Source organism: Melospiza georgiana, chromosome 10, assembly GCF_028018845.1.
Source record: "Melospiza georgiana isolate bMelGeo1 chromosome 10, bMelGeo1.pri, whole genome shotgun sequence".
NCBI lineage: Eukaryota > Metazoa > Chordata > Aves > Passeriformes > Passerellidae > Melospiza > Melospiza georgiana.
The window spans coordinates 7,406,316-7,425,194 of NC_080439.1; the positions used below are offsets into that span (position 1 = coordinate 7,406,316).

The 18,879-nt window shown below is 38.4% G+C and overlaps 1 long non-coding RNA gene across 4 annotated transcripts in view; it reads left to right on the forward strand.

The window, feature by feature from the left end:
* Positions 1–18,879, forward strand: part of LOC131087745 (uncharacterized) — a 258,869-nt gene that overhangs the window by 162,514 nt on the left and 77,476 nt on the right. Inside the window, exon 1 of one of the 4 annotated variants that reach the window (XR_009114910.1) lies at positions 8,555–8,729. The exons of the other annotated variants lie outside the window; for them this stretch is intronic. This is a non-coding gene — a long non-coding RNA (uncharacterized LOC131087745). Of the gene's footprint in view, positions 1–8,554; positions 8,730–18,879 lie in introns of those variants that run through there. 4 annotated transcript variants of the gene reach the window in all.

The following is an 18,879-nucleotide window of genomic DNA, read 5'->3' on the forward strand; positions in this document are numbered from 1 at the left end:
GTTTTTCAGTAAGATGTTTTCAGCATTGCATTCACCTAGAGCATGAGAGCAGTCAGTGTGGCTGGTGCTCCAGCCCCAACTCCTTGCTGTTGGCACCCATTCCTGGGGACTGGCCCTGAACGTGACCCTGCAGACCCCCAGGTGTGGCCTTTGCCAGTGCCACCACAGGCCCACTGTGCCCATGGCACACCTGCACTCTGCATCTGAGGGGCACAGATGACAGTGGCAAACGTGGAGCAGCGACTCAGTGCAGTCTGGCAGCTCCACTGGGTAGAACCACCTGGAAGGGAAGGGCAGTTTTGTCCTGGGGAAGGTGCTTAGGAAAGATCTCTGGGCTTAAGTTGCATCCCTGTTTTCCACTAATCCATTTGCTTTGCTGGGGATTTGTGCTATGATACCTTCTTCCCCTGCCTCTGAGCTCATGGCCGTGGCAGCAGCACTGTGAGAGTTAAACCTGGCACAGGGACTCCCCCGGGGTCTGGGCTGAATTCCCAAGGAAAACCTGTGATAGAAATGATTCCATGGATGCAAAACACACAATCCCCAACTACCACTCATGCCTGGTTAAGTAGTTAACTGTGAGTTTTAAGGAAGTTTACGTGCCCAATGCACTCTGAATTTAAGTGTTGCTTTAATTTTTATCGGCAGCCTTTGGTGGCCAAATCCATCCCACACAACCATCAAATGCATATTTTGGGCCAAATTGGCATTTTGTGAAATTCTTCTAGTGATGATAGACAGGAAAGATACACTACATAAGCCAGCTCCAAGTAGCTTCACCAAGCACTGAGTTGAATTAATGTGTCTCACTCTTCTCAGTTTGGTTTACCAAATAAAATCAAAATGTGCTTTTTTAATTGGAAATTCCTACATCCAGTCCTTAGATTGGATGTACCGTCCAGTACAGATGAAATTTTGCCAAATCAAAGGAAGACTATAAATTTCTATATTTTAAATAAAAAAATTCAGTGAATATTATTGTGATAACAGATGAATGCCCTACACTCTCTCCAAAAAGCTAAAACTTTAACAAGTTGGAAGTAAAAAAATATATATATAATTTATAATTGTTATTCTGGGGAGGGAGGGGAGGAAGAATAGCAAGATTTAGAATTAAAGAAAACATTCAATCTTTATCAGGTATCATAATAATGAAAAATTGATATTTTATGGAGAAAAATCCTCATGCTGTTAAGTTCAGTAGGGAATTAAATTTTGCTTGATATTTATGTGGGGTTTTTTTCTTGCTGTATACTTTTTCATTGTTTTATTTTAAATTACATTAAAAGAATCTAAGCTTTTACATTGAATTAAAAGTCATAATTAATAATCTAAATAAATATTTTGTTTTCAATTCTGAGAATTACACTCTGATCATCCCCTTTAATGAATTAGAACCCTTTGAGGATGGAGCTTGTCATTAACACACATCATCAGCTGATGCATTTTAATAATACATAGAGTTGGAAAAGAGAGGAAGTGTGAGCTACTGAAGCTTGCAAAACCAATCCCCTAAAGCTTTCATGTTTTATTTGAGCATATGTTTTGGAAGTGGTAGTGTTGACACTGGTGGCACTAATCTCCTCTTTATCTTGTTTTGATTAAAAGGATATTTGAATATTATTTTTGGCAAACTTTTATCTAGCCTCAAAGGGGTTCCCTTGTAGCAGCTACAGAGAAATGGCTATAATAAACACATTCTATGATACACTTACATCACACATTATAGCCACTGCTGCTGTACTCCAAGAATGCAAAATACTCCTGAAAAAAACAAATGAGCTTCCTTTCAATGCCAAGCATGTGAAAATTTCAAATTATGCTCTTTTTTGTTTGTTTGTTTTACATACCAAGCTTGACTTGCTTCAGCTGTCTGAAGGAAACTGTGCATTAGATTATTCAATAATTTAGTAATATATGTGGTTCGGAGACAAAATGTTACAGCAGTTTTATGACAGATATTTTTATCTTTTATAAAAGCCCACATCCCCTTTTCTTTACATCTCCTTTACCACCTATCAGATGACTGGGTTACCATTGAATTGGGATGTTATTTATTTGCACCTTATATGGTATTAGCTGTATAAAACTTAATTTTCAAAACACAGAAAAAAATAATTTTTATCATTTTGCTTTAGAGAATGTGCAGTTTTGTTGTCCCATGGATTGTAAGCGCAGTGCAGTCCCTCACATCCTCAGTCACTGCAGGACAGCTTACAGGGAAATGGTTCATAGTTTTGATAAAATATCACAAACCCCTGTGTTCTGCTGTCATTTGCAATTTTGTGACTCCAAAGAAAAGATCAAGGAGTGCACAGGAGATCAACTTGTCTCTGAATTTGTGATTCCTGAGGTGCTGGATCAAACCTCAGATCTCCATTTCAACATTCGGCACTATTAGCATATTACTTCTCTTTCTCATTTCTGTGGATGTGTTTATAAATCACATTGAGTGGTTTAAGAGCTTGCTTTTCACAGACCCCATGCTGCTTATTTGGTTTTAAATATGGATTAAAGTGTCTAATTTTAGGTTTTAAATTGCATATGCACTTTTAATTGAGAGAAATGGAATTCATAGTTGGTCAGTAAAACTAGATCACTTTTGTGTGCAATTAATTTCAAATAAGCCATTTTAACTGTCCAGAGCAGAAACACATCCCCACCTAAAGCCTGAAGTATGGATTTGTTAATACTGGGCCTCATTGCTCAAGGAAAGAATAGAATCACACAGTGTAATATGGTGAAATTATTGGTTGCAAATTATTTTATTTTCCATCCTATCACCATTATACTTCTGTGATTTTTCAAATAATTTGTATGTCATCAGAATTACTTACTATTTTTTATTTCTTCTTCAAAAGCTGCAAATGACTCTCCTGTTGGTCATCTCTTTTTTCACAGAAGGTATCTTCTTTCTGTTCTTTAACCACTCAGGACTCACAGAGGGTGATTCTGTGATTCCACTGGCTGACACTCCTCTGCTTTTGGCACTTCCATAAAGCACTTCTTTATTGAGAAATTCAAAGTTTGTGTGATCTTGTTCTGGTTGTTCTGGTTTTTGTTCTTTTTGGAAATTTCTGTCTTGGCAATGAGTGCTGGTTAGATTCAGATATTCAGGTCACCGTTGTGTACTCAATGGTCAGGCAACTTCTCTTTGCAGAATGTTGCCTCCAACTCTCCGGCTTTTGACCTTGCTGCTCTGTGTCCTGGATTAATTCCCCTGGAAGAATATTCAGTTGTTCTGGTTCCCTGCATTGTTCTGTCTTGTTTGTTATGTTGCTGTAGTTGTGCTCCTCCTCAACGTGAATGTCCCCAGAGTCAGAGCTCACATGAGTTTGCTCTGGACCTTCAGAGATTAGAGGAAAGTGGTCAAGTTTCCTGCTTCTGTACATTTCTGTTCCTCTTCCTTTGGTACATCAGAGAATTCCTGTTCCCCATCAAAAAGTACATTCTGAGACTCTGGACATGTTGTTCTGCTCCTGATTGTTCAGGGTTTTTTTAACAGATTGTTCTGAAGAACAAACCCACCAAGTGTTCAGGTTCAGCTTTGATGTTTAGGTTTTTTCTGTTCAGTGCTGGTTTTTCATGGTCTGCTTTGTAAGGAGCAGTGTCAGTGCTCACTACCTTCTGCTGCTTCTAGTGGGATTTTTATAATAATGTCACTCAAAACCAAAGAATTTAGAATTGCTGGTCCCAAAGACTAGTGTTCTCTTATGGTGGGAGGGCAGTGGCACATTCCAAACTGATGTTCAGAAGGAATTCTGAATGCCTGGTTGTTGCAAATACTTTTGTCCACTCCTCTAATCCAGGTCTCTACATCTTAACAAGCAATGTCTTGGAGCACACTGAGCTCCAGTCGCTAACTAAGTGGTCCCTGACTTCATCATCTGTGTGGCAAAGACCATGTCAGTCTTTAAGAACCTGTATCAAGTCATGAGACCCAACATGGACTATCATGTTAAATATCAAGAGTGTTACCTGCCCTGAAAGCAGCAAACCCAGTGGCTGGTGAAATTTCCAGACTAGCTGCAGGCCTGAAGAAATTCCTTTATTGACTTTGTCACTGGTAACTCCTTGCTTCACGTGCTGCCTTTGCTCAGACTCTCAAACACAGAGAAGGAGCAGAATAAACACACTTGGTTTGATGGAGATGGTGACACAGAGAAGAGAGTTTAAGGATATGTTAATTTTCAAGTACTTTACTATGATTAAAAATTAGTTCACATTAAAACAAGAGCTATGACTACTGTCTGAACTTCATAGGGCTTTATAGGAGATTATATTGAGAGCCTTTTCACTAGTCTCTGTCATATTGGTTGAGTTGATGCCTATAAAGCATTCAAAAATCATATTGATGAGTGTTAGAAAAAGGGTTTATTTAGATTGATAGAATCCCTTATAATAGCATTCATAACAAAATCCTTGGTATTTGCAGAGTGATGCCTTGATTTCTCAAAGCTCCTTTATAGAAAGCTCTGGTTTTGGGTAGTTATCCTTTTGACATGAAAGGGTTTGCTGGTGTCCCTCTAGGAGCAGCCATTTTACAACTTTATCTACTCCACAAAGATGCAGTTAAAATATTTGCTATTCCTGCAACACTTCTCTTCACAAGTAATGGTCATCTTGGAAATTACCAGATCCTTGAATTGTCTAAGTGAATCCCAACCCAAATTTTGGCCTAATAAAGCTTTTTCTTTATTTTTCCCCTTTTGGGAAAGGGGAGTTAGGTGTTTTGTAGAACATGTATTTGGTTTAGATCAGTGGTAAAACCCAGTGAAGCAACCTGGAAGAAAACAGAAGTGATAGATGGTTTTCTGGCTTCTATTCAAAACTCTTGCTATGTTGTGGAGTACTTACTATGAATGCTTGGCAACAAAAAGGCAGAGATCCTATGTTATACAAATACGTAAAAGCTTGTGCCCAGAGACAAGAGAATGAAAAAAGAGGTGGTTTTATGCACGCAGTCCCTGCTGTCTCCTTCACCTCTCCTGGGAAGTAGTTATGACATAATAGGATTTGAAGGTTACTCTTCAAATTTCCTTTCACCTTCGAGTGAGTAACCCATGTCAGGCATAACAGAAAAGCTGTGCTCTTGACACTTAGGGATGCAAAAATGGCTTGAAATGAGTCTTTCTGTTAGAAAGAATTGGAAATCAGACTTGCAAAAGTAAAAACTTAATTCTATTCTTCTTTTTCTTGTTTAAATTTTCAAGCCATCATGCAGGTTAAGAAAAAGCTGAGTTTAAATACATGTGTATAACAGCACACAATGGCTTTCAAGGCCTCTAGTTTAAAGTTTGCTTGGGTGAAAACCAGTTGTGTCTTTCCTTCCTTGCATCATTAAGTTGTTTTCTTGCTGGGAAGCAAGAATATTTTATTGTTTCAAAAATATTAACATTTAATCTCATAGGTTAAATGGCTCAATTAATATCACAAGTAAATATTTGGGGGAAGGGTTTGTCTTATAATTGCTTATCAGACCCTTTTTCAGAGTCTTTGAAAAGATAATTGGGCTGGGAAATATGACTGCTTGAAATATTTAAGAACAAATGTCTATGTGGACAAAGGTGTTTCCTAGAAAGCATTATTAATTTCATAAAATGTATTTTAAGACAGTTGTAGCTGATTTTTGGTACAGTTCTTTCCAGCACAAATTTGTATTATAATTGCAGTTAATTGTTTAAAACGCAATTTTAAATTCACTAAAGATGAACCTGATTTATTTCCTTTTTATTCTCTATTGTCCCTTTTCAAATCATATTTACGTACATTAATAGCAGCCATCCTCCTTTCATCTAGTTAGCACAGCAGTACACTAACTCTGTTATTTACTGATTTTAATACCAGCTATTTCTCTCTGGATATTGGTACATGGGCATAGAATTCTTTGAAAAAGTAACAATAATGAAAGAAATGAACAATATGAATTTTACATCAAGAATTCCCTCGCTATTCCTCTAATAGTAGTAAAACAACTGCAATGCATTATCTGCTGTAATTTCTCATACCTTTCTTCCCCTCACAATAAAGGGTCCTTTACACTCAGAAGTCTTTTCAGTAACAGGTAATTGCAGACCATGGTTAGTCTCCTTTTGGTTGGGCTTTGGTCTTTTGTTGGAGCATGGGAATTTCAGATCAAATCTCTCCTGATTCTTGTTTGCCCCTCTCTTTTGGAAACCGGTAGAGGGTAGAGATATCCAGAACTAATATTGCTGATAGACTCAGAGGGGATAAAAGAGCTGAAAAGAATGTTTGAGAAGCATTTCATCCACTCTGTATGTCTTATTTAGATCTGGAGTGAATCCTCCATCATGGCCCCACCTCTCAGGAAGGATCCAAGGTGGCACAACACAAATTCCAGAACCCCTTTCCTGAATAAATTAGTGAAGGGGACTACAAGACTACTCAGTCCTGATATTTGCTGATAACGCAAACACAGGAAAGCCTATAGTTAAAAGCTGGTGATAGTGCTGGCCTGAAGTAGAAAAACTCATAGAGATTATCAGCCTGCAGAAAGTTGTAGAAACTTATAAAGGCTGTAACTTGAACAGAACAGGATCTGTGAGCAGTTGTATCTTTTATTGCAAAGTAAACAGGGTTTTATATTTATTACAAAATCTTTTGGCCACCCCAAAACAGAGTTACATTTCTCCTTTAGTGTTTATTTAAATAATGAGCTATAATGAGTCTATTTTAGTTTCAATTTTAGAGTCCTCTCCAAGAAGGAACACAACCCAATAAATAATTCTCAGTCCTTCTCAGTGTTATATTTAATGCTATGAAAACCGCCCTTAATTGTACGGCAATCAAAAGTTTTCACTATATTTCCATGCAGGAGCTAAAAATTCTGACAAAATTAAGAGGGGTGTTTGGTTTTAGATAGAATTGCATCTCTCTTCCATCTCAACATCACTAAAACCAGCGATGGGAATGGAGCCAAATTCTTACCAATACATCTGAAATATTGCAAAAATCCAAGGACAAATTTATTTTATTTTGCAGTGGCATATACTTTCTCCTAATTTTGTGGGAGTGTTTTTTCTCCCTACAAGGAATAAATTTCACATTCTGGAAATAAGTTAGTCATTCTGAAGTTCAGAATTCATGAAGCTGTTCCAGCAGAGAATGGATACGGAATTGCAGCAAAATCTCAAGGTCACTGGGAATATTCTTTGGGGTATTCTTATGTGGCTTATCTGTGCTCACATGCCTAATTTTTTTTTCAGTGCAAAGAATAGCCACTTGCAGAGAATGGAAGCCTTAGCCCGGCCCTGTGCCATCCCTTATTCAAGTTCTTTTATACTCCTCTTTTTAAAGAAGCTGTCAAGTTCTTTTCTGAAGCTGACAGGAAAGGCCAAATCTGCAGTACAGGAAGAGAGGCAAAAAAGAAACTTTTTGTGTTGATGTTTTACTAAGTGAGCTAAGGAGAATTTTAGAATCATGTAATTTACTCTGGAGGCATTTACTGTACATAGCTATAGTGATGGTAATTTCTTTCATTGTGGAAGTGAAAAGATAACCATCAATCAGTTGTCAATTGGTCAATTGCAGAAGTGATGAAAAGAAACTGGTAGGAACAATCACTTCTGTGGCTACCTAGACTATTTGGGGTTTTAAGGAAAATATGGGAACTGGAGTCTGAGGAAAAGGAGTGAGGTTGAAACATAAAAATAATCGGTGCAGGGGTAAATGGATCTCCTAGAACTATTTTCTTTTCTGCACTGTGGAAGTGCTGCAAAAACAACGTGGAGTTTACACTGAACTGAGTGTGGTGAAAGCTGGAGATGTGATGTGGTGCAAGTACAGGGACTGGTTAAATGGAGGTTTGAAAATTGAAGAATTTTTTGTTAAAAATTAGCAGGCAGCTGAATTATTTCAAATATTCTTATATGCCCAGCAGGAACTGCATTTATAAGTTTATGTGTGAAGGAAAATGTGATTTGTGTTGTTACAGAGAAAGAGAGGCATTATTATATATAAGTTGCAAAGTGTAAGGAATACCATGAGGGCAGGTATAGGTCTGTTTTTATGTATATAACATGGAAGCTGTTTTTAAAACGAGCCTCATGGCACAGGCTGGCATGAACGCTGTGCATTTAACAGTTATTTAAGCAGTGTGAAAGGCAAGTGTTTCATTATGTATGCATATTGCAGGGGGGGTGAGCTTAGGACAGAACTAGGAAAAAGATTAAATTCATTTATTTATGAAAAGAGTTCAAACATTATCAATACGGGGTGGTTTATGCTGTGGTGTTTTGTTTCGGATTTTCTTCCCCCCTTCTGTGGTAGGTAATAAAAAGGTTTACAGGCCCTCCAGAAGGATGAGATATCATCAGTTTGTAATCCAGCCCATGGTTTCCTAGATACCGTATTGTCTATTCTGTTCCGCTATGTGAAAAATGTTGAATATCAACAATGGGTTTCAGTGCTGTATTGTTGAGTTTTGTATGAACTAATCTAGCTTCACTAAAAAAAAAAAAAAAACCTACAGCTTTGGACAAAAGTCTATAGCCAGTGCATTCGTAACTCCCCATGCACAAGAGCTGACTGTGGCTCTGGGAAGACATTTTACTCATTTGATTTCTTTTTTCTTGTAGTCTTCTTGTCCAGTTCTCAGGTGTTTGCCACCTATTAGAATTTCACCTGTATGGGTCCTGTGCTTGAGAAAGTCCCAGGACTTGTCAGCTGCATAGGCCTCATAAAAGACAGCTCTGTTCAGGGTTTGAAAGGTAAGATTTTGCTGAAGTCCTCTGCTGTCTGTGCTGAAAGGTGCTAACTTTATTGGCCTAGTTCTGAAACTTTGCAGCTTATCACTCATTTGGAGCTGGTGGAGAGGGGAGCAGGTTTCAGCTTAGCAGGAAAAATAACCATTCTTGGAGTGATAGGTGATGGGGCTGGAGGGGAGGTGGAATTGAATGGAATTTCCTCTTACAGAAACTGAATTGTAACTAACTGCTGAAAGTGAGGAGTGTGTACCTGCCCAGTGAGGTGTGAGAGAGCAGGTACTCTGCAAATAACTATCCTTCAAAGACAGGGGAACAGTGCAGGGGAAAGTGTTTGACTTGTGGCTAGGATATTTCCAGGGCATGGGTAGCACAGGGAATCGTGTGGTTTGGAACTGCTTTGCCATGAGCACTAAATTGTTTTTTCCTTTTTTTCTTTCTTTCTTTCCTTTTTCATTCTTTTTTACTTTGGTCTCAGAACTGTCTTAATGTTTTGTGGAAATGCTTTTGGGGGTGCTGTTTGCTTAAAATAAAGTGGGTGGAGAACAATTGAGGGTAAATAAGATTCATGATCAGAAATATTCTGTCATTAGTCAAATTTCTGAAAGAATTTGGGGTTTTTCCTCTTCTAATGAGTTTTTCCTGGGTGTATTAAAGCAATTCAGCAGTAAGCAAAAGAGCCTACAACAATAAGAATTTACAGACGTATGAGCTGTGGTGAACTAGATTAGATGTACAGTAAATATTTATTTGTGAACTTAAAAGTGTCCTGTTAAATGTTAACTATATGCATTTTATGTTAAAATATTTCTACCTTTTTCAATGCAAATTATTTTCTATATATGTATTTATATTTGGAAAAGAATTTGTGAATTATTTTATTTTCTTGGAGAAACAACTTTATGGGCAAATACTTTTACTGTAACGTGGGAAGAGTTATTTTCAGTGGAGAAATGGAATTTTGGAACTGCTTTGTTTATTTTAATACGAGTAACGCGCTGCTATTGCGGTTAGTGACCAACTCTTAAAAATCCTCCAGGCATTTTCTTGTCTCTGTGGAGGATTCTTGAGGAAGCTATGCCAGCTTTTAAAATGTTCTCTTTGCCCTGCTGCAGTGAGGATGTTTTTCCCATCCCCCTTTTAACCTAGGCATTAGAAGAAAGTACAGATGATGCTTGCTTAACCCTGCATTTAGTGCCAAGCAGTGATGTGCTCCCTATGAAACCATTTCTGACCCTCTGCTTGCAGTGGTGAGCCTGAATTTTTCCCCTTCCTTGCCCATCATTGTCGGTCAATTATGGGATGGAACTGAACCAGAAAATCTGGTACAGTCTGGCAATTAGTACAAAGGGTTTCCAGTCTAGTGTGAAGGCAGAGATGCAAGAGCCCCAGCAGCTAGAGAAATAGTTTTGATTGGCCATGGACATTGCCTTTTAGTGCTGCTTGGTTACTTTCTAAAGATACTGGCTCTTCTACCCTACAGGTCTTCTCCTTAAAGTACTGCATTACGGGCCTACTTTTTATAAGTCTTTTGGGAAGTGGGGGGGGTCTTCTTTTTTTAGCTCTAGCTTCTCCCATTTGCAGACTGTCATTTTAACCCATCAAACAGACACATTTTGACTTGTACAACAAAGAACCAAGTTATCAACATTCACAGAAACTGACATTTTTAATTCAGGCTTCATTATGTCTTCGGTGTATGACAGTGAGCTACAAAGACATTTAAAGGGGGTTTTTTTCGTTTTTTCATTTTAAATTCAGCACTGGGATGTTTATCTTTCTTTTAATGCTCATATTTCCCTTTCTACCTTTATTCTTTAGTAATATATAATTAGCATTATCAAAACCATCAGCTATTATCCACTATGACTTTTGACCTTTGTTTTTATCTACCTAGCATTTTCCAAAATAAATTGCTACACAAATTCTGTTTATGTTACAGTAAAATTGAATTTGTGAAGCTCTGTAATACAGTCATCATAAAAATAATCTCTTTTGAAATTACTAAGATTTAATGAATGATTACATATACGTAAACTTTTAAAATATCTGGTATTGTAAGATAAGAATTAATAATAAAACAAAAATTTTAATTCAAAAATAACACACAGAAGTCAGGCCTTTCAAAGGCTACCAGTAAGTCTGCAGCGGATATTTTCTGCTATCCTAAGAGCAAGCAAAAATCTGATATAAGTTGGGTTGAAGTTAGAAGAGCCAGTTATGCCAAATAAAAATTATAGACTATTATTTCCAGGAAATCTGGTATCTTTGCCAAGTATATGAAGACAGGATTCATTCAAACCTTGTTCAAAACCAAAATGCAGTATAATTAGATAGCACTGCAAGCAGTTGACAAAGTAATAGGAACATCGAGCATTCAACCATAACCACAGTGTTTTGTTTGTGAGAGTTGTTGTTTCCCTACGAGTCAGCAGTTTCTGCTTTATGCTTGGATAACTGTGTATTTAGGATGTTGTCTTTTGTGGCTGGAAAAAAGTAAATGTGTGACCTAATCTTTGTGTGCGCATGTGAAATATTACAAATACAGGTCCCAAGTTTCTGTTGTCATTTTTTCTTCATTCTGTCAGCCTCTGCACAGTGGTGCTCTGGGAATCCCTGAAGGTGGCTTTAGGCACATGGTGGCAGAATATTCCATTCAGCACTTAAATACTCCCTGACTGTATTAATGGCAAGAAATACAGGATATTAATGGCAAGAAATACAGGAGCAGGGACTGTAAATATGATGACAAGATTAACACACTGCCCACTTCCATTGGATGCCTCTTGTTTTTGTATTTATCACTCATCTTTCCCAGCTGACTGATGGCTGTCACTCAACAGCTTTCTTTGGCTGCAAAGAGAAGGAGCTTTCTTTAAAGATGTCGGCAGAGTGTTGAATTCCATAACAGGTCATTTGCACGGGAGGTCTACATAGAACAACAAATTAGTGGCTTCTCTTGTAGATCTTTTGATAGCATATATGGGAAATGATGTGATAGTGTTGTTTATTGCACCAGGAAGATGATAGCACAGTGTAGGTCACAATCTAATTTGATTACCCAGGGGCACCTTCCCAAAGGATGCACTGATGATGCTTTAAACAGGAACTGTGTAGAATAATTATCCAGATACCAATATCTGCCAATTTTGTTCATTTACCAGAGGAACAAACAAAATACTAACTTAGATTCAAGTGCAGGCAAAAAGAAAACTATTATTGGTTTTGACTTGGTCTAAAGAATTGGTTCAAAAAGGCACCAGAGCAATTTAAATTTTTTAACACTTGTGGTTTAAGAGATTCCCAGAAATTACTCTGAATGGTACACACCCCAAATCCACTTAATTTTTTTTCATTTTTTTATTTCCTTTTGTCTTCAGTGACCAAGAAAATTTGACACTGAATGACGACTACCCCATCTTAATCTGTAACTCTTGAGTTACACATTATGGCCTCCAGGTAGTACTTCAAGTACTCACACAAACATGGTTGAGCTGGGAGTTTTGACAGTGGATCAGTGTCAGAAAGTTTAATTGTGAAGTGATTTTCAAGGAGATAAAAATCTGTCCCTAGCTTTCAACACTTTTCTACCAAGGAAAATTTTAGTTCTATGCAAGGGTTCTCCTCTCTCCCTCCAAATGTGTTTTCCAAACGCTGCTTTGCCTATTAAGTATTTACCTATAATTAAAGTTTCAAAGTGCCATTTTTCATATGAAAAAAATGAGGAAGAGAAGGGCTGAGTTTAGGACAACATTACCTCTAGGTGTGGGTTGCTGCTTTGGCAGTGTGTTTGGAGTTCATTGAAGATCTCCCCTGTCAATGCATAGCAACACCTTTTTTAGTGGTGACTCTCATAACTGCATTCTGGATTTCATGGCCACTTTAGATTGCCCTTCACCTCATAATAACAGCTGTCTTCACAAAATTAATTTTGGATAAACTCTCCACTGCAGGGTCTATTCTTACTGCCATTATTATTCCAGTTCTGTGATTTCAGTAGAATGGTGATTAGAACTCAGTGCTTCACCCCTACAGGACTCCAGCCCTTGGGCTCTGTTGGTTGATGTTCTGTCACTCTACTGAAGAAGTTTGGCTCAGTTGTTGGTTTTACTGCTCTTCTAGAAAATCAAGCCACATGTTAGTGGCTCTCAGGTGGAAGGTAACTCTGCGCTGTAAATAAAGTCATGGGAATAACATGCAAGTACCATAGTTCATATAGAAGTATTAAATAATATATCTACAGCATCAGGAACCATCTGTTCTTGACATCTGTTTTCTGAGGCAATCTGGTTTTCTGTTTTCTGTCTTGGGGGGAAAAAAACATAAAACCAAATAAATAGTAAAAAAAAAAGGCAAACCCGCCATCATCATAAAGGTCAGGAGTGGGTGGCTGTGGTGCAGATTGACTCTGCCAGCTTTTGCACTGCACTCAGGAGCCAGTCTCTGCTCTGACATGCTGAGGACCTCCTGGTCTCCATTTTTTCAGCTGTACTCTTGGGCATATTGCTTTTGTTTTTGCTCAGTGGTTAAAGGTATCTGGGAACAGACTGGATCTGTTGAGCTGGGAAATGACTTGGACTAAGGGCACTAATAGAAATTTACAGAAGTTTTGTAATACAGAAGAGAAATGAGGTCAGGCCCATTGCCTGAGCCATGATCTACCAGCTTGCCTGCTCCAGGAAATGTTTCCTTTGCATGACAGGTCCTCCTCAGCATTTCTACTCACCCTCTTCCTCAGGGTGGGAAAAGCAGCTGAAAAACCTCACTGTAAGAGATTTTTAGACATATTACAGGGTTTTATGCTCCCAGTTCCCATTGATTTTCAATTCAATTTTCACTCAGATGAAATTCAATAGGAATAAAATACCTAATTCCTTTATGCCATTGAGAGCCTTCTGTCCTGGGTCTTATGGTAGGCTGTGGAACGAGTGAGCATTGGCTGTTAGTGGGATGTGACAAGCATTAAGAAATAAGAGATTGGATCAGTGTATTTCATGGGACTTTATACAAATCTGAGCAATTGGCATTTCATATAAAGGAGAAGGGGAAAAATTACTAGTAAAGACACGGTGATAGCAGTTTCTCAAAGAACAGATCCCAAAGGCACAAGCAGAAACTGTGCCATTGCAGGGGATGACAGGCTGTGTACTGAGACATCTTTTGTTAGCACATGAGCCTCAGCCAAAGACTCAAAAAGGAATCAGATTTTTAATGAGAAGCCTAAGGGACTATGATGAGCCTACAGAGACAGAATTGAAGTAATCAAGACACAAAAATGAGATATGACCAGAAAGTTGCATGAAACTGCACTAAATGAGCTTTCAAAGCAGTAGCAAAACCAAGCTACAGGCTTGCTGTCAGCAGAAGATGGTGAGGGCAGTGGCAAATGAGGTTGAAGATGGAGAGGTACCTAATACCTGCAACACATAGTATTTTACTTTTAAAGAACTCAGCTGTAAGGAGATGGCTACCATAAATAATATAAATTACAACAAGATATAGAAGATTTGCAATTTTTTGTAAGTCATCTTCTGGTATCTCACATATTTCATGTACCCTCAGCTAATCCACTGATCACAGGCTGAGAAATAATAAACAGCATGACTACCCAGAGTCCCTGGCAGACCTTTTCTTTGTCTCTGATGAGTTATTTCATGGGGACGTGGATGGTAGAGGTGGCCTCTTCCTCACTCCCACTTCATCTCTTCCTGGAGTAATTATTAAATTTTTTCTTTACTGTGTTAGTTGCTCAGCTGATTGTTATTTCTTTTTGTTTCTTTCTGTAGTTATCTTCTCAGTTTAGTCCTATAGATTTTCTCTTTCCAAATTGTGTAGTTCTTCAGCTTCCTCAGTGTAATACTCCTGGCTGCTAGCCATCCCTTCTTCATTGGAAATTTCCTCCTGACAGTTTCTGAATCAGCGAGAGAGCTAAAAGGTGGTGCTGGTTTGTGTGATGTTGGCACTGACTAGAGGAAACACAAAGTAACCCCAGGCTTCTGCAAGGTTCTGTGTATCTGTAAAAGTAAATATACTGATGAGGACCAAAGAGAGAATTCATTCCTGATCTATTCTGCCAGTTACCTTAAAGGCAGACATGGGTATTTCAGCAAAACAGCACTTTTTATATTTTCAATTTGTCTTTCATAATTTTTAATGGAAAAAATCTCAAAGATGCTAGTAAGTTGTTTTTAAAATTTCAGAAACATTGTGCTGGAAGTGAAACTTTTGAGTTCTAAACTTACCAAAGCATTTCAAAATTTCCTTTTTCTTTCTTTTAAAAAATATTTAATTTATCAACTATAAATGCCAGGAGAGGTGTTAACTTTTGTGTGTTAAAACCCTAATTAGATTAAGTTGGATTGTACTTTGCATGTTCTCTCAAGCTAATTCCCATGATCACCACGCTTTAAAACCTTTATTAGGGGGTTTTGTTAGAGATGCATCACTTTACTGTTGTTATTCATCTGACAAGAAGAGTGGATTCAAATGTACCCTTCTTTGAAAGCTGTGTTTGTCACTGACCTCAGATGTTGAACTGCACAGAGAATTGGTTTCTAAGCACTGTACTGTGTGTGCAGTGCCAAGAAAACTAGAGAGTTCTGACTGGCATCCTTCTAAGAGAGGTGATGTGAGAACCTTTTTGTCTAGTGTGTTACATCCATCAGAGCCCAAAATACTTGGGTGTTGTTAAAAGAAACAGAGATTCAAAACTGGCTGTTGTCTCTCTGGTGAGGAGTTGTCAAGATGAAATGAAGGAGGCAGCACTGTGGAGAAAGAAATATTGGGATCTCATTTTGAAAGAGGAGGTTATGCCTAGAGATGAGGAAACTTCCTTCCTTGATTCATGAGGAAAGTGAAAAGAGGATGACTGGTTAGGTGGCAGTCTGTTGATGATGCCAGATTTTCAGGACAATAGAATTGAGGACACTTAGCAGGAGCAGCTGAAGGATCTTATGAAACTCAATGAGTACTCCTTAACTATCCCATGAAATTCAGCTGAGATAAGTGTTCAAGTGATGCATCTGGGAATAATCAAAACTTTGCAAATAAAATTATGGGCTTTCAGCCATCTTACCACCAAGGAATGAGGTCTTGGGATGATAAAAGACAGGGCCATGAAAGAATCTGTTTGGTCGTTAGTGATGTTCATTGAATATTAGGAATAAATAGGAAGGGGATAGAAGATAAGTACAGAATATTTATGCCAGCATATAAATACATGACACACCCACATCTTGCATATTGTCTGCCCCTACCTTTTCAAAAGCTTCACAAAAGGGCAACAAGGATGATCACAGGAAGAGATTTCCATTAAAAAGACACTAAGCAAAGTAGACCCTTTGTATGCCTAGAAAAGGAGACTGATGGGAGAGATGATGAAGGTATCTGGACTAAAGCACCATACACAAAGAGGTTCCCTCACGCGGTTTGTGCACAGGCTTTGCCAGGACAAGAAATGAAGGCAGGATGACAGATGTGGCAGCTGGAAAAGAAGCAAAAGCAGATCTTTAAACATAACATAATTAAGTAGCCACAGGGTACTGTCAGAGTTTAACGTTTCTATGGGTTCAAGGGGAGCTTGAACAAGTTCCCAAAAGGGAAATCCAAAGAGGTTAACAATACACATGAACCTCATCTGGCTGGAGTAGTCTTTGAGACTCAGATTGGTGGAAGCTGGAAGAGCTTTTGGGGGAAATGTTATTACTTTCCTCTTCTGTCCTCCTCCCGGCACTCACTTCTGGCTGCTGAATGAGACAGTGCCTGGCCAGAGGGATGCTTGGTCTCACCCAGCACAGCCATTTTCTGTTCTCACAGTAGCAGGCATTTATGTCCTGAGCTCACTCTTTCTTTCCATATCTGAATGAAGGACAGGTCAGAAACTGAAGCAGAAGTAGCCTGGGCAAATAGTTTGAATGCGTAAATCTTCCTTTAGCTGAACTAGGAATGGCTTTGTCTACCAGAGTGTTCCTACCAGGCAATCAGAGGGAAATACTGACAATCAGAGGAATGTTTTTAAACCACCTGAGTTCAGATTAATACGATTTTTTAAAATGTAGGGAAATCCATGAAAAATTTATCAGTGTATAATAGCTGAACAATCTCTCCAGGAGACTTTAATTTCTGCTTCTAATCTTTTCATCTCAATCTGCTGGGTCAGCTTTGCACTTCTCCTTGTGTGCACAATGGGGAACAATGTTTAGCTGATGACAGAAATGCAGGATGGGGATTAAGTACCCCCCAAGCTTTCTGTATTTTAGTAACGGTGTTGAACATTCCCCAGTCCCTGGTTTTTCTCCCCTCCTACTCTTCCAATAAATTAACTTGTAAATCTGAAAATCAAGACATAGCTTCACTGGGCAGGGAAAATACACCCTGCAAATTTTCCTAAATACCCCTTTAGAAAAGGCTTAACTTTGATTATTGTAATTGATTATCTTAAGCCCCTGAGTGTCAGAATTCTGCATTACACTCAGCATGTAGTTTGATGAGAAGAGGGATTTGGCAACAGTCTTAGGTGTCCTCACCTCACCACTGCCACCCACCCACTCATTTCTGATCCATGGCCCAGGTTTACTCCCTAGATAGAGCTTCAAAATCAAGTTAATCCAAATACTCTTTGGTGTTAAAATACCAGTTACACCATGAGTTCTATCTCTGTATTCCCTTCTCCCTGCAATAGCACAAGTGTGGTGGGACTGTGTGGTTGGAGAAAGGTGAGAAGTTGCCTACAATGGCCAGTTTTCAGCCTGATCAACTCACAGTATAGCTGAGCATTGGTGCCAGCATGTGACAACAGAAGGTGGCCTTCTGCTAGATGGTAACTCAGACCTGGGACAGTTCAAGCCTACCATGAAGTTGCACCTCCTGTGGTGTGTTGCTTTTAGGGCTGCATGGTAAGCCAGAGCCTCGAGTCAATCTAGATAACAAGTAATTCAACAAGCAGTGCTCAAAAGAAGTTGAAAATCAACTTAAGGAATAAAAAGTAATAATATCCTTTATCTTCAAACACATCAGGAATATGATTACTGACAGAAAATCTCTAAGATGCTCGAGGCATGAAAGGCACATTCAAAAAATATGAAGCCACAGCAGAAAAGCTGTGATTTTTTCGCACCTGTGCTTACCATGGGGGAGGCTGGTGAGAATGCCATCCCAGAATCCTAATTTATTGAATACATTTTAGGATTTGCTTCAAATGGAAGCGTCCATAAATAGTTTATAGAGTAAATGAACAACACAACCTAAAAAATCTCATCAGGAGTAGAGACATTCACTTGGAAATTTTAAAGAAATTCAGGAGAGAAACAGGTGATTGTGGTGTGCAGCTTCTTAGCTCAAATAATTTTGAGCCAGAGGACTGAAATCTGACTAATAAAGCAACAGATTTTAGAACGATATTCAGAAAAATCCAGGAAGCTGCATCCCAGTAAGCCTGACATCTGTGCTGGGAAAATGAGTAGAAATTATAAAAAATAATGGAAATCGTGTCATCTGAATAATTGTGTGATATTGTGAAGTTTTGTGTGTAAGTTTTAAAAGATAAGTCCTGGCCTAATTGTGTATTCAAATTCTCTGAAGGAATCTACAAGTAGGAGAGCCCAGGAGACCCAGCTGAGATCACCTGCTTAGGTGTTCAAAAGGGGTTTAACAAGGTTCATTCCCAAAAGCCTTTAAGAAAATAAAATATTCTGGAACAAAAAGGAAGATGCTCACATCAATAAATAACTAGTTGGCATAGAGAGCAGAGTACAGAAATAAATGGTCAGTGCTCACAGTAGAGGTAGGTCATCACTGAAAACCCTGTGGAGATCTGTGCTATTCAACATATTCATAAGTGGTCTGAAAATATAAAAGTGAATAGTGAGGGAACAAAATCTGCTGATGGTACCAAGTTACTCAGAAAAGTTAAGAGAAAAGCCAGATATGGTATGTTGAGAAAGATCTTATAATGCTGGCAATAATGGGAAGAAAAAAAAAGATATTCAGTGCAGACAAATGCACACAGGAAAAAAAGTCTATCTTTACATATAAAGTGATGGGTTGAGAACTAACCATCACTTCTCAGAAATGAGATCTTGAAGTAAATGGATAGCTCTGCAAAACTGTCACGTCAAGAACAGCCAAACCAAAATTTTAAGCAGAGAACAAAATGAAA